Raw genomic sequence first — 12,464 nt, forward strand, 5'->3', positions numbered from 1 at the left:
GAAGAGAGAGACCACATGTGTTTTATCTTCCTGATTTTGGGCCACTTGCTTACTACCATAGTTTCCAGGTCCACCCGTTTACCTGAAAATTTCACAATTGTTTACAACTAAATAAAACCCCATTGCCGCTGTATAGTTTATTTTTTGTTCTAAAAGTTAGTGACAGCTACATAGCACTGTCTTGTGTGGGGATGGTATGTGTGCTTGTTCACAGGGAGGTGCACGTGTACATACAGGCAATTGCAAAGTAACTTTTCATTTGCTCACAGTTTACACGGCAGCAAATCCAGAACGCTTTCTTTTCTCTTTGCCTTTTCAACCCAATTATGCACACTATACAGTCACTTGGTAACCTGTAAAATACTATATGCTATTTATAATATATCTTTTCAGTCCTTGCCAACCAGGATATTAACGCTTATCTTTAAACTCGCTGACTCTTTGCATAAATTGGGAGAAAAGAATAAAGACAGTCATCTCATCTTGCTGGGCATGTTTAAATTATCACTGGTTTTCTCTAAAAGATTTTCATTCATCAAGTGAACAGTATTTTTGTAGTTCAACTTTCTAATATAAGGCAGAATATTAGAGTCCTATGCATATAAAGTAAACATCCTTGATTGGACAGAATCTAACTGAAAGCCCTTCCAGTAAAGCTTCTCCTCAAATCCTGAGTCTCTTCTTTATTGTTCCTTGTACCTGAAACACCCGGGCGAGCCCGCTCAGAATGTGCCACAGGCTTACCCAGCTTGGCTGAGTTGCATATGCCTCTACAGATCTATCTTTCCCATGTTACCAGTGATGAGGTGAAAACCTGTTCTGGCAAATTCTCAAAAAGAACTCTTCTCAAGACATGGTCCTACTGTAATGTCTGACTGAAGCAGTTCTGTATCACACCAAAATGACCTGACAAAAATTCCAGCAATACTTGTCCCTAAAGCCATGTGAAGGGAACCTGCCATGAGGCACAACTATGATTAGCGGTGCTCGGAAAATAGAGTGTCAACAAACGAGATGCTTCCCTCAGCTCTGATGTTCCTGACTCAGCCCCCCGGTCTGGGGCTCTCGAGGTACCCTCTGGCTTGTTGCGCTATGCCTGACCATATCTTCAGAGAAAGGATCCAATCAGAATATTACAGTGCATGGCTTCATGGCCATGAGTTTTTCAACAAAGGTTAGCTTCACGGCATCACACTGGCTGAGCATACGATGGTTTCATCTGTGCTAGCTTCTGATTTGAGAGTCTATATTTGAATTATGACGATAATTAAAAGAAATTAATATGCACATATCTCGGAGCTGGATTCTGGTTCATACACCAATTCTATCAGTTACTAGCTTTGAGAACATGGACAAGTTTTAAAATAACCCTAACATTCATTTCCTCATGTACCCAGTGAAGATAATAACAGTGCTTATATTAGGGTCTTCTGAAAAGATCTGGGGCAATTATACACAAAGTATCTCAGAGAACGACTATCACAGTGACACACAATAAATGCTAGCTATGAATAGGAATGGCACGACAAACTACTTATGACATAAATGGAGAAAGTGGACTCCAACATTACACGTATTCAACAGGAAGGACCATAGTAAAGACAAGAACTGCCCTGCTTCTTTTTAAAATCATGCCTCAGCTGATTTAAGAAAACAAGAGAGAAAACACTGGAAGAAAACAAACAAAATACTAGAAACTTTAAAAAAATACTTTTAGACTGTTATCTTTTAGGTTTCTAATGATCACTAGATCTTGTTTTAATAATTAAAAAATACTATTTTAGAGTCCCTGTTCTCAGCCATACCATCGTGCTAATTTTCTACAAAGATGCAGATGAGTCACACGGCTTTTCAGTGCAATGAGGGACAACCAAAGGGAAAAACAGCAGAAATAGCAGAAGAATTCCTAAAGGAAAAGGCCAGAAGGAAAATGTGGCAGAATTCCGTCTAGAGAGAAAAAAAAATAATCTCAGCATCTGCATGCAGAAAAGCGGGTTGGGTCAGGGAGAGGTGACACGGGCTAAACGTTAGCCTGAGTTTGGTAAAGGGAAAATAGGTTTCCCCCTGAAGTTTAATTTGCTTGTCTGTGGTAAAATGTTCTACGTACCCCACGTCTGTATGCAACTCTTCGTGAATGCTCATACAGGCACAGGCAGATAAAAATCTCAGAGGTAAAGGCAAGCGACACAAATGTCTATGAATGAAGTCTATCTTTAAAATAAACGACTTGAAGGAAGAATAACGAAGCAAAGTGACCTCCCTTTTAATTTGAAAATACCTTTGTCGTTATGAAACAGTCCACAGCCACAGAGAGCGTCCCTGGTTGCTGTCACATTTTCTGCCTCCTCAGCATGTTTTCAACCCTGTCCTTGAAGTGTCTGAAGAATTCCCTTCCTTATTGATCTCCCTTCCAAACTCAGCAAGTAGACGGTGTGGTTCTCCAGCCTTCTATGGGAGCAAGCAGCACATAAATAGGTTCTACTAACTGGAGTAGCTCAGGATTTAAGCCTCAGATGTCACTAGTTTGAAGAGGGACCATAGAAGAGCCATCTTACCTGTGGTCACCAGAGAAGGTGAACCATGGTAAAGTGACTTGTACACACAATTCAGTGATATTTGCCACCAACACCGATGGATTACCAGGTCCTATTCCTGGCTCATGCTTAGCAACCCAAGATCCTTTAATAAATCTTGCTTCTCCTCAAACTAGTAAGAAATTCTGTTGTTTAGAACAATTCCGACTAACATGAGTGGTAACTAATTCCTCATATTTGGCTTCTAAATAGGAACAACAATAGATATCCTGCAAAGTTAGAAAAAAATTCAATAGTTCAGTGATTGGTTCTTTACTTTGCCTTACTAAATGGAGACTAAATTCCCCTTTACAGAGAGCGAAATCCTCCTACAGTTATATGCCTTGTCACTGCAGAATTCATACTATTTACAACCCTAGAGTCAACAATTTCACAATTAACACCAACTTCTCCCTGGTAGAGGATAAAATAAGTTTAACGTTCTTTCAAAACTATGTCCTAAAGAAGGAAGCCAAGCTTGCTGACTTAAGCTCCCCCTCCCCAGCCTTTCCAGTTCACCACAGCGTGACTGCCACAGGTGAGCACAAAAGGAGTATAATCAAGATTGAGTTATGAATATCACAATGTCGTTGGAATCATACAACATAGTCTTTCTAGACTGTCAAGGTTTTTACCTAGTAATATAAATTCCTATTTCTTCTGTGTATTTTTCTGTTGTAACAACTCATGTCTTTTTAGTGTTGAATAATATTCCACTGTCTAAGACACACCAAGGTTGACCTTTTCACTTACTGACAAGATATCTTAGCTGCTTCCAAGACTTACACGAATAATGCTGCTACCCAATATCCCAGGTTTTGGAGTGGCTGCTTACAATCCTGAAGGACATTGCCAAACCCTAGTTTTGGTCACAGAACTATTGGTAGACTTCTAGGAGTTTAAAAGTTTTTCATTTTACATTCCTATCTGTGATACAGTCTGAATTAATATTGTGAAGGGCAGAAAGTTTAAGCCTATACTAACTTTATGATGCCACTACACTGCCTCTGGTCCTTGTTAACGTTAGCCATAGTGATGTAGGCTAGCCTCTAGGTTCCTTGCAATATACCACTGATCTATGTTGCTTAGACTGTTGTTCCTAGGTAGGACATTGTGAAGTCTGTGGAGGACATTTTGAAGTGTGTGGAGGACATTTTAAAGTAGGACAGTGTTCCTCCTTTGACTGTTGTCCTTCAACATTGCATGGGCCACTCTGGGTCTCTTACTTCTCTGTCGAATCAGAAAGAATTAAGTCTGTTGCTGATAGCAACACAATTATTTCCTGGGATTTTAGCTGACACTGTATCGACCCTAGATTATTTGGGGCAAACAGAACCTCGACAACATGAAACCTTCTAGATCTCTCTTGCTCCCTCCTTTTTAGGGTTTTAAATTTGAGTTTTATGGTCTCTTCAAATAGACTGTAAACATATTTTGCTATATTTATACTGATGTATTCCATTTGGGATACTTTAAATTGAAAATTCCATTTGCCAGTGTAAATGGGACTGTGCTTTTAATTTCAACTCCCACTGTTCATTGCTAGTAGAAAGGAAAGCAATTAGCTTCTGTGTATTAATCTTGTATCTTGCAGCCCTGCTGTAATTGCTTATTTGTTGCCTCTTTCCGATTTTCTACGTAGACAATGATGATGACTGCAAACAAAAACAGATGACATTCTGGAAAAGGTGAAAGGGAAGACCAGGGAAGTGGGAAAAGATCAGCAGTTGTTAGGAACTAGTGTCAGAGGATGGGGTAACAGACAAATAGAATGCATAGGTATTTGTAGAGCAGTAAGACTACTAAAAATTACACCATAGTACAGTATACTTGTCATCTATCCAAACTCAGAGGATATGCCACAGCAACTGAACTCAAATGAAACTATGGATTTGGGGTGGTCAAAGTGGGTTCATTAGCTGTAGCACATGTCACTCTGGGGAATGCCATGGTGTATAGGAGCCAAGGTCTATGATAGTTCTGTCTCTGCTTTTCAGTTTCCATATGAGCCTAAAACTGCCACGAATATAAAGTCTACTTTTAGAAAGGGGAATGTAGATTTCAGCCAGATGCCAAATATGAATAACTATTTCAAAACTGATACTTATCAACCATTAAAAGCAAAACAAGCTAACAAGTCTCTTAGGGACATATGACAATATTATTAATGATGTTACATATATTTTAAAAAGTAGAACAGGCAGTAATAAGAATTTTTAAAAATATATTTCAACTATATTTTGATTTTTTATAATCAGTTTTACATCGCAAGCTGCCACTTCATCAAGGAAAATTAACATATGTGTTGGAAAGCCTAGAGGGATCTTTTGATACCTGTCCTCAGGACACCAACTTCCATAATCTATATTCCCTGGAAACCTTTTTGTGAATGTCGTCATTTTTCTTCTCTCAGCCTAGTGATGTGTCAAAATGCTCCTGTGACACTGAGTGGCCTCTTGCCCATTTATAAAGTAAGGTTTGTGTATAAACCCTCCTAAACCTTAAAATATGAAGGCATTTAATGACTATTTTATTTTACAAAGTAGAGAAAAGCACAAGGGAGCATCTAAATGTTGATTCTCATTATAGTTTCAATTATTTCAATTACTTCCGATTATACAGAAAGCAATTTTCCCTCCGACAGAGGACTGGGTAAAGATATCCGTGGGAATGGAGATACTGCAGCCCTTGTATATATAGTAAATTACGTTGTTGGGGGAAACAAGCCATAAATTGGATGATGTAACAAGAATTTGATCATCTTAGGGAAACAGAGTTATAACAAAGGTTCATATAACTAACTCAAGTCCTAACTTACATGTAATTACAAACACCCCATTAATCACAATCTTGAATTATCTGAAATATAATTCTAATAGAAAATATAGAAATTGAAATAATGAAAGTATATTGTTTTATTCCATTTTGTGATATTTGAATACATGAAATTCTATAACATATAAAGCGTTATTTATTTATTTATTTATTTATTTATTTATTTATTTATTTATTTCAGTTAATGAAACTGGGGAATCCAAGGCCTAGCGTTCTCTTGCTAACATGGTCTAACACAGCCAAAGATATCATATGGCTGGAAAGAGAGGGAAGGGGGCCTAACTCATTTTCTATCAGAACCCATTCCTAGAGTATTGGTATTAATACTCATGACCTTGTCACCTATTAAAGTTGTCCTACCCCTCACCACTTTAATTGAAAATGAACTGGGGGGTGTGGGGAGGGTATCCAAGCCACTGCATATACCAACTGTGGCTCTTGCTTAATTTTATGATAAAAACTTGATGAGGAAATGGTGCTACAAAATAAGAGAAATAACCAGACTTCCCACAGGTAAATATAAACTTCTGTTTAGCCCACAAGCCAATGCACACTTTCTTGAAGATTAAGGGCTTTTCCTATATTGTAGAAATGGTTCTTCAGTTGACATATTTGTCTTGTATGACCTTGGGCTGCAAATACATCTGATAGACATTAATCCTGACTTATCAGATTCTGTCTCATCACGAAATCAAGACTGGTGACAGGAAAGGGTCACTTAACTACCCTTTGAAAATAATTATCATTTTTGTCAAGCTCTCTCCACAATTAAGGCACTTGGTTACCAAGGCAGATACTTTGTCTTTCTTATGGTTCCAACTTCTTATTGCCATCAATTGTACTCTAAATTTTAATGCTAAAACAAGACTTGCTTCTCTGCATTTCCATTTTCTCTTCTGCCTTTGGGCTGCTTTCGCATCAAAATTCAAACCTGTGAAATTTTATTCATAATAAAAATTATGTGTGTATGTATATATACATATATATATTAAAGTTTATATATAACTTTATATAGTATATTATGTTTATATATATATACATATACATATACACACATTTATAAACTTTGTGCCTTAACCTCAAGGTGGAGAAGTTACTGATGCATGTTAAAGTACTCAAGAGAAAAGCAATCAGTGTGATGACCTCTGGATTTATATTCCTACTACTTCCTGGCCCTAATTCTGAATTGGAACTGAGCTGCCCCTTCCTACCTCTGTTCCTTAGTTTTAGAGAGCATGTGCCCTTTTGTGGGTTTCTTAGAGTCAGCTTTGGTGAGGTCACCTTCTGTGGGATAAGTTCATAATTTTCATTTTCTCGGTATCCTAGCTAATAATGATGACGCTCAATGTATGATGGATGGAATTGGGATCTTCTGTCTTAAAGATGCTGTAAAAGTAAAACACACTGAGGAAACTTCTGTTGGGCTAGTGATGTGAGCTCTAACACTCCTGTGGGCTGCACAGTAGGCTACTTCTCTCTGCTGAGGTCACAAGGTGCTAGGAATCGGCTGATATCCCATAATGTGCTGTGCTGCTAAGTAGGCTAGGCGCATTAAATTGATTTTGTTCTGTCAAACTTAGAATAATGCTACCGTACAGTTGTTGGTTAGCAATGTAATGCCATTATAGGCCAAGAAGCACTGGTTTTTAAAACGTCATAGGGGTCTAGAGAGATAGCTCAACAATTAAGAGCACAGACTGCTCTTCAGAGAACACCCACATGGTAGCTCACAAACATTTGTAACTCAGGAGATCCGATGCCCTTTTCTGACCTCCACAGACACAGCATGCAGGAGGTGCCAGGACATAAGACTCAGGCAAACACTCAAACAATGCAATAAAATCTGAAATAATTTTAGACTCAGAGACGAGTTGGGAAGGTAGTGGTATGTGCTTACATGCTCTTGCTCGAGTTCCCCTAACACCAACATCTCGCACAACCACAAGACAATTAGCAAAATTAGAAAATTAATATTAGCACAATATCACTTGGTGAACTACGGATTCTTAAAATTTTGTGCTTTTCCAGAAGTTGTTTTAATCCTTAAGCCACTTGGAGCTTCTGTTGCATTCTGTTGTATATGGTGCCAATTACTCCTTGATTATATTCTACAAGATCATTCATTGCAGCACTGTCCAGCACAGAATGACCACATGTCCATCAAGCAATGGCTGGATAAAGTGTGCTATGTCCGTACAATGGAACATTTGTTCAGTAATAAGGAATGAAACACTGACAACTAGACAATAAGCTAAATAGAAAAGCCTCATTGTCACCATTTTAAAGACCAACAACTCTGTACTTCAATTTATATGACACCTTTTGCATGGTTGTTCAGTAGGCAAAGATGTAAAATACTTAGTCCCCAAGGTTTCTCTTTTAATTTTTGTTGGTACACTGTGGCTTTTAGCATTAAAAGGCGCCTCCTTCTGTGTCATATTTAATGCTTCAGAGTTATTTTTGAACTATTTCATATTGGGATGGCTGTGACTTACCTTTGTTTGACACGCAGGCTACTCCCTCATCGACATCTAGTACAACTGGATCACTGTTGGTTAGATCACTCATGGGGGCCATATATTTACATTTAATTATACATCTTTTGGTAGGTAAACTAAACCCATCCACATTTGTTGGCATGCTCGCCATGCTTAATCACTAAGGTGTGATATTTTATAACAATAAATTTAAAAATATTCCCAATGTTTCAATACACAGGAGACTTGCATACTGACTTTGAGAAATGTCTTCTTTTGTTTCGATGGCTTTTACAGCTTTACACACACACACACACACACACACACACACACACACACACACACACACACACTTTCCCTCTCTCCCTTTTTTCCTTCAATTCCTGACCATATTCCTTTCCTAAATAATCCTTGTACCTCCACATCTACAATCTCTCCCACTATGGCACATTCCATTAGAGAAGTATGTCTGTTACAATTAGTGAATCGTCTTGACACAGGTCATTACCCAAAGTCCACATTTTATATTAGGGCTGATTATCAATACTGTGCATTCCTCGGGTTTAAAAACATATATAGCATGTGTCCACCATTCCACTATCAGTAGGGTAGTTTCAAGAGAACTTAAAGTTTTAGAAGGCTATCCCAATGAAGGATGCCTATCCTTAGAAACGACGCCTCACTAGTGCCTGTTTCTTTGAATGCTATACGTCTCCACCTCTCTAAATGATGTAATCTTAAGGTTCCTTCCATGGATTCCTAACTTCTCGTCTGCCTGAACATTTCCCTAGGTGTTTTAAAATATGAAACTGCATTTGGGCTTCCTGGTGGCCTGCCCAGATGCCCCTCAGGTACCTCAGCAGCCTGGCTTCTACCGCGAGTCATCTTGGTCAGCCCTGGCTCTCCATCAAGCCTAGAAGTGGAGTTGGTATAGAAAGTATGAGATGGGATTCCTTGGATTTTTTTTTCCTGCTGACCCACAGGTATTTGTAGTTTCGACATGAAGTGACTGTGCATGCACTGTGGCTCTCCGCAGGCTTTTTACAGGTGTTGCCACTCACTGATTTCAGTTGTGCAGCCTGATGGTAGAATAGCTGCCACCCGCAAGTGTGTACGTAACATCTTCTGGACTTTGGTGTGTCACAGAGGAAGTAGAGAGAAACGTGAATGTTCAATTAAAAAAAAAAGACTAAAGAAGCAAAGGGCTCCTGAAGACGGTCACCAACAATGTGGACACATGAGACAGGAAAACCCTTCACTGCCAGTCACCTTCGGATTTAGCTGCAGTGTTTTGATTCTTGCCACCTGAGGAAACATGGCTTCTGTTCTGTTTTGTGTAAGCAGCAACTTATAGTGCAAATATCTAGGCCAGCTGTGACCTTTTAATCCGGTTTCTCATGTTGTGGTCACTCCCAAACCATTTTCATTGCTACCTAATAACTATAATTTTGCTACTGTTATGAACCATAATGCAAATATCTTGTTTTCCAATGGTCTTAGACAACCCCTGTAAAAGGGACATTCAATCCCCAAAGGCATTTGCGACCCACAGTTTGAGAAAATACAGTCTAGGCCTTTGTATGAACAACAGTGACGGCCACCCAACCAACAATAGATACAACTTAGTAAAAGCCTTTGTACCAGAGTAAGCTTGGATTAGGTAGATTTGACATGGTACCTGATGTGTGCGAAGTGGAAAGTTAGGTTTGATGTGGCACCACTAGGTTTAAAAGGAAGTAAAGGAAAGACAAAATACCTAGCAAATGGGGAGGTAGCCCTAAAAGTCAAGTCAAAACAGCCACAACCCACAGACCTCTAGAGATCGCTATGCAATTTGTGACTGAACCCACTGACAAAAATTACTGGGTAGCAAAAGGCCCAGAAAGGTTTACTTGTATCACGAGCCATGCCTTCTCACTCCTCTACCACTGTATACATACCTACTCTGAAGACAGAATCATAAACTCTGATACCGTCTGCATCAACCTTAAACATGGCTACATGTTTGCTTAAGTACCTGCCAGGGGCTGGTTACAGCCTCATCGGATTTCCTGGGGAAGGCAGCGATGGGGTATGGAGTGAGCAGTCAGGTCACAGCTTTTTTGTCTTTGGCAACTCTTCTGTTTACAACTATTTGCTATTCTAAGGCCAAGAGAAGTTGGCAATTGGTAATTAATTCCTGCTGGCAGCAGCTGGAATTAAGAAGAAAAATCACTTAATTGTTAGGGATCTCTTCTCTCTGGCTCAAGGCTCCCTCATTGGCCAGGTAAGAGACTTGGGACTTATTAACTCTTTGTGACCCAGAGAGAAAAGAAAAGAAGAGAAAGAATGAAAGAAATAAAAAACAGAAAGTCACACATGCAGAAAACATTCACTCATTCTGGATGAAGCTGAAGAAAGTTACGCCTGCATTTACTTTTGGTTCTTAGTTCTTATACTCTCTCAGGATAATCAATCACATGGTTTTTCTAAGCATCTTTACATTCTATAAGTTCATAGTAAGTTTGAGGCAAAAGTTCATGTCATAAATCGATAAAGAGGTACAGAAGAAGTATTTTCACGTCTTTAAGACTTGTACCAAACTAAACATTGATTATCTCTTTCTAGCTTCATGAGTTCATAATAAGTTTAAAACAATAGTTCTTATGGCATAAGTTAGCATGGTTTTCTCCCTTGTGGCTCACTGGTTTTGAAGTTTTGTATAAATAAACCAGCCAACATTTTATTTACTTGTGCCTGCAATAAATTGTTCATTCCCAGTTTAAGACCTTAAGTTACCAGCTAGTAGCCTTGTTCCTAGCCTAGAAGGAATGTTTTCCTGGATTGTAAACTTGTTTCCAAGCCTGCTTTCTTATCCAAGTACAAATTGCATGAGGGTTTACAGAGCTCTGTAGCTTTCATACTACAGAGGGCTTGAAATTATTTGTATAAATGTAAGGAATACTATAATATATTAGGAATTGTGAAATCATCAATTCATCTATTATATATAAAAGTACATCCTCGTGTAAATCTTCAGAAAATCTAACCAATAGGTTGAGCTAATGCCCAGGAATCATTACATTATGTAATAGTGATAGGAAAGACATATCACCAGCAAGAAGTAATCTTGGGATTAAGTCTCTTGGGACCTTGCCTTAGAGCTCGCTCATCGCAGACCATGCAAAACAGTGGGCCATCTCCAGAAAACACTCCTGCATGCCTTTAGCCTTTCCTAAGTGGCTTCTGCCAAGTACTTATACAGAAAGGGAGGGTGGCTGTCACATACATAGGAAAGTCAATGTTGGCTCATAGTGACCCAGAGATGACACTAATGGCACCGCCTTGGATTTTTCATATAAAGGTGATGACAGATAAAATGGAACATGAGAGAATTCCAAGTCACAGTTGCATTGAAAATTCTAACCATTGCCATGGACTGGATCATATGAGAGTTGTGGAGTGGAGCAGAGATGAAGACAGGGGCCTGTCTACGGGGTTGAGTCAAGGACAGAGTCTGGGAATATGTAAAAGTGACAGACCCTAAACTATCTGGCTCTCTTTTAAGAAGTCTAGAAACTGCTGCTGACAGTTTCTGGGGATTATGACTTAAATGGAACCTCTACATACATAGAATTGGAAAGATACACAATCAAACTTTGGCCAATGTGCCTGGTAGTTCAATGAATGATCTACTGGAACTCTAGCATCATCACAGACAACACCATCATGGACTTTGTGCTAGAAGAAAGAGTGGAAAGGTGGATTCTAAACTAGCTACAAATCTGGGCCACACTGATGGAAAGGAACGGGATGGAGAAAACAAGGTAAGTGTGAAATCTGAATAATCAATAATGTGGAGAAATCCAATCTTAAGTCAACCCGCACATCATCAAATAGAAGGCTAATTAACCAGGCAGAACAATTAGAAAACAGAACGAGCTACAAATATTTTAAAGCAAATATATTTAATGTCCCCAGACAGGTTATTAGAAGTAACACTTATTGGTGGGGTTGAAAAACAATGAGCGAACTGTATTGTTGAGTACTGAGGAGGTATCCTGAGACGTAACTATCTGTGTGTGCATATAAATTACAAATCATACACACAAAGCAATAAACAGGAAGAATAAATGGAAAAGACTCTACTCCATGCTAAATGGACCTACACAAAGAAAGTGAGAGCAGGCTGGTCGTGTGAAGATGTAACCATTGACAATCGTTTCAGAACTAATTTAAAGACTGAGGACCTCAGAGGAACGCAGAAGTCTTCGAGAATGAAGCAGCATAAGCCCACACTTAGACATTACCAACACTGTAGCACACCAGCAGCAGGTGACATTCTAGCAGGAACAGACATGAGGAACGGCAAGGAGTCTTACAGCAGCTGTCTTATCACAAAATTAGATGGTCTAAGGCAACTTGTGATAGAGCCTCACACTGAAGAGGGTACAGGATCCATACCCCAGTTAACCATCATTTAGAGCTGAACAAGATGAAGACATTTATAGACATACAAAGACCAAGAGTCCATCATTCACAGACTGTCAGTACAAAAGCATTAAAGGATATAGGATGCAAACAAAAAAAAAAAAAAAAA

At 38.9% G+C, this 12,464-nt stretch overlaps 1 protein-coding gene across 7 annotated transcripts in view; it reads right to left on the minus strand.

Annotated features, from left to right (window-relative positions):
- Nucleotides 1-12,464, minus strand: part of Ube3d (ubiquitin protein ligase E3D) — a 167,514-nt gene that overhangs the window by 34,587 nt on the left and 120,463 nt on the right. For 3 of the 7 annotated variants that reach the window (XR_005487834.2, XR_005487832.2, XR_005487831.2), the window contains one exon: nucleotides 2,279-2,448. The gene's annotated coding sequence lies outside the window, so the exon portion shown is untranslated. 7 annotated transcript variants of the gene reach the window in all.

The sequence above is a fragment of the Rattus norvegicus genome, chromosome 8 (genome assembly GCF_036323735.1).
Source record: "Rattus norvegicus strain BN/NHsdMcwi chromosome 8, GRCr8, whole genome shotgun sequence".
NCBI classification, from domain to species: Eukaryota; Metazoa; Chordata; class Mammalia; order Rodentia; family Muridae; genus Rattus; species Rattus norvegicus.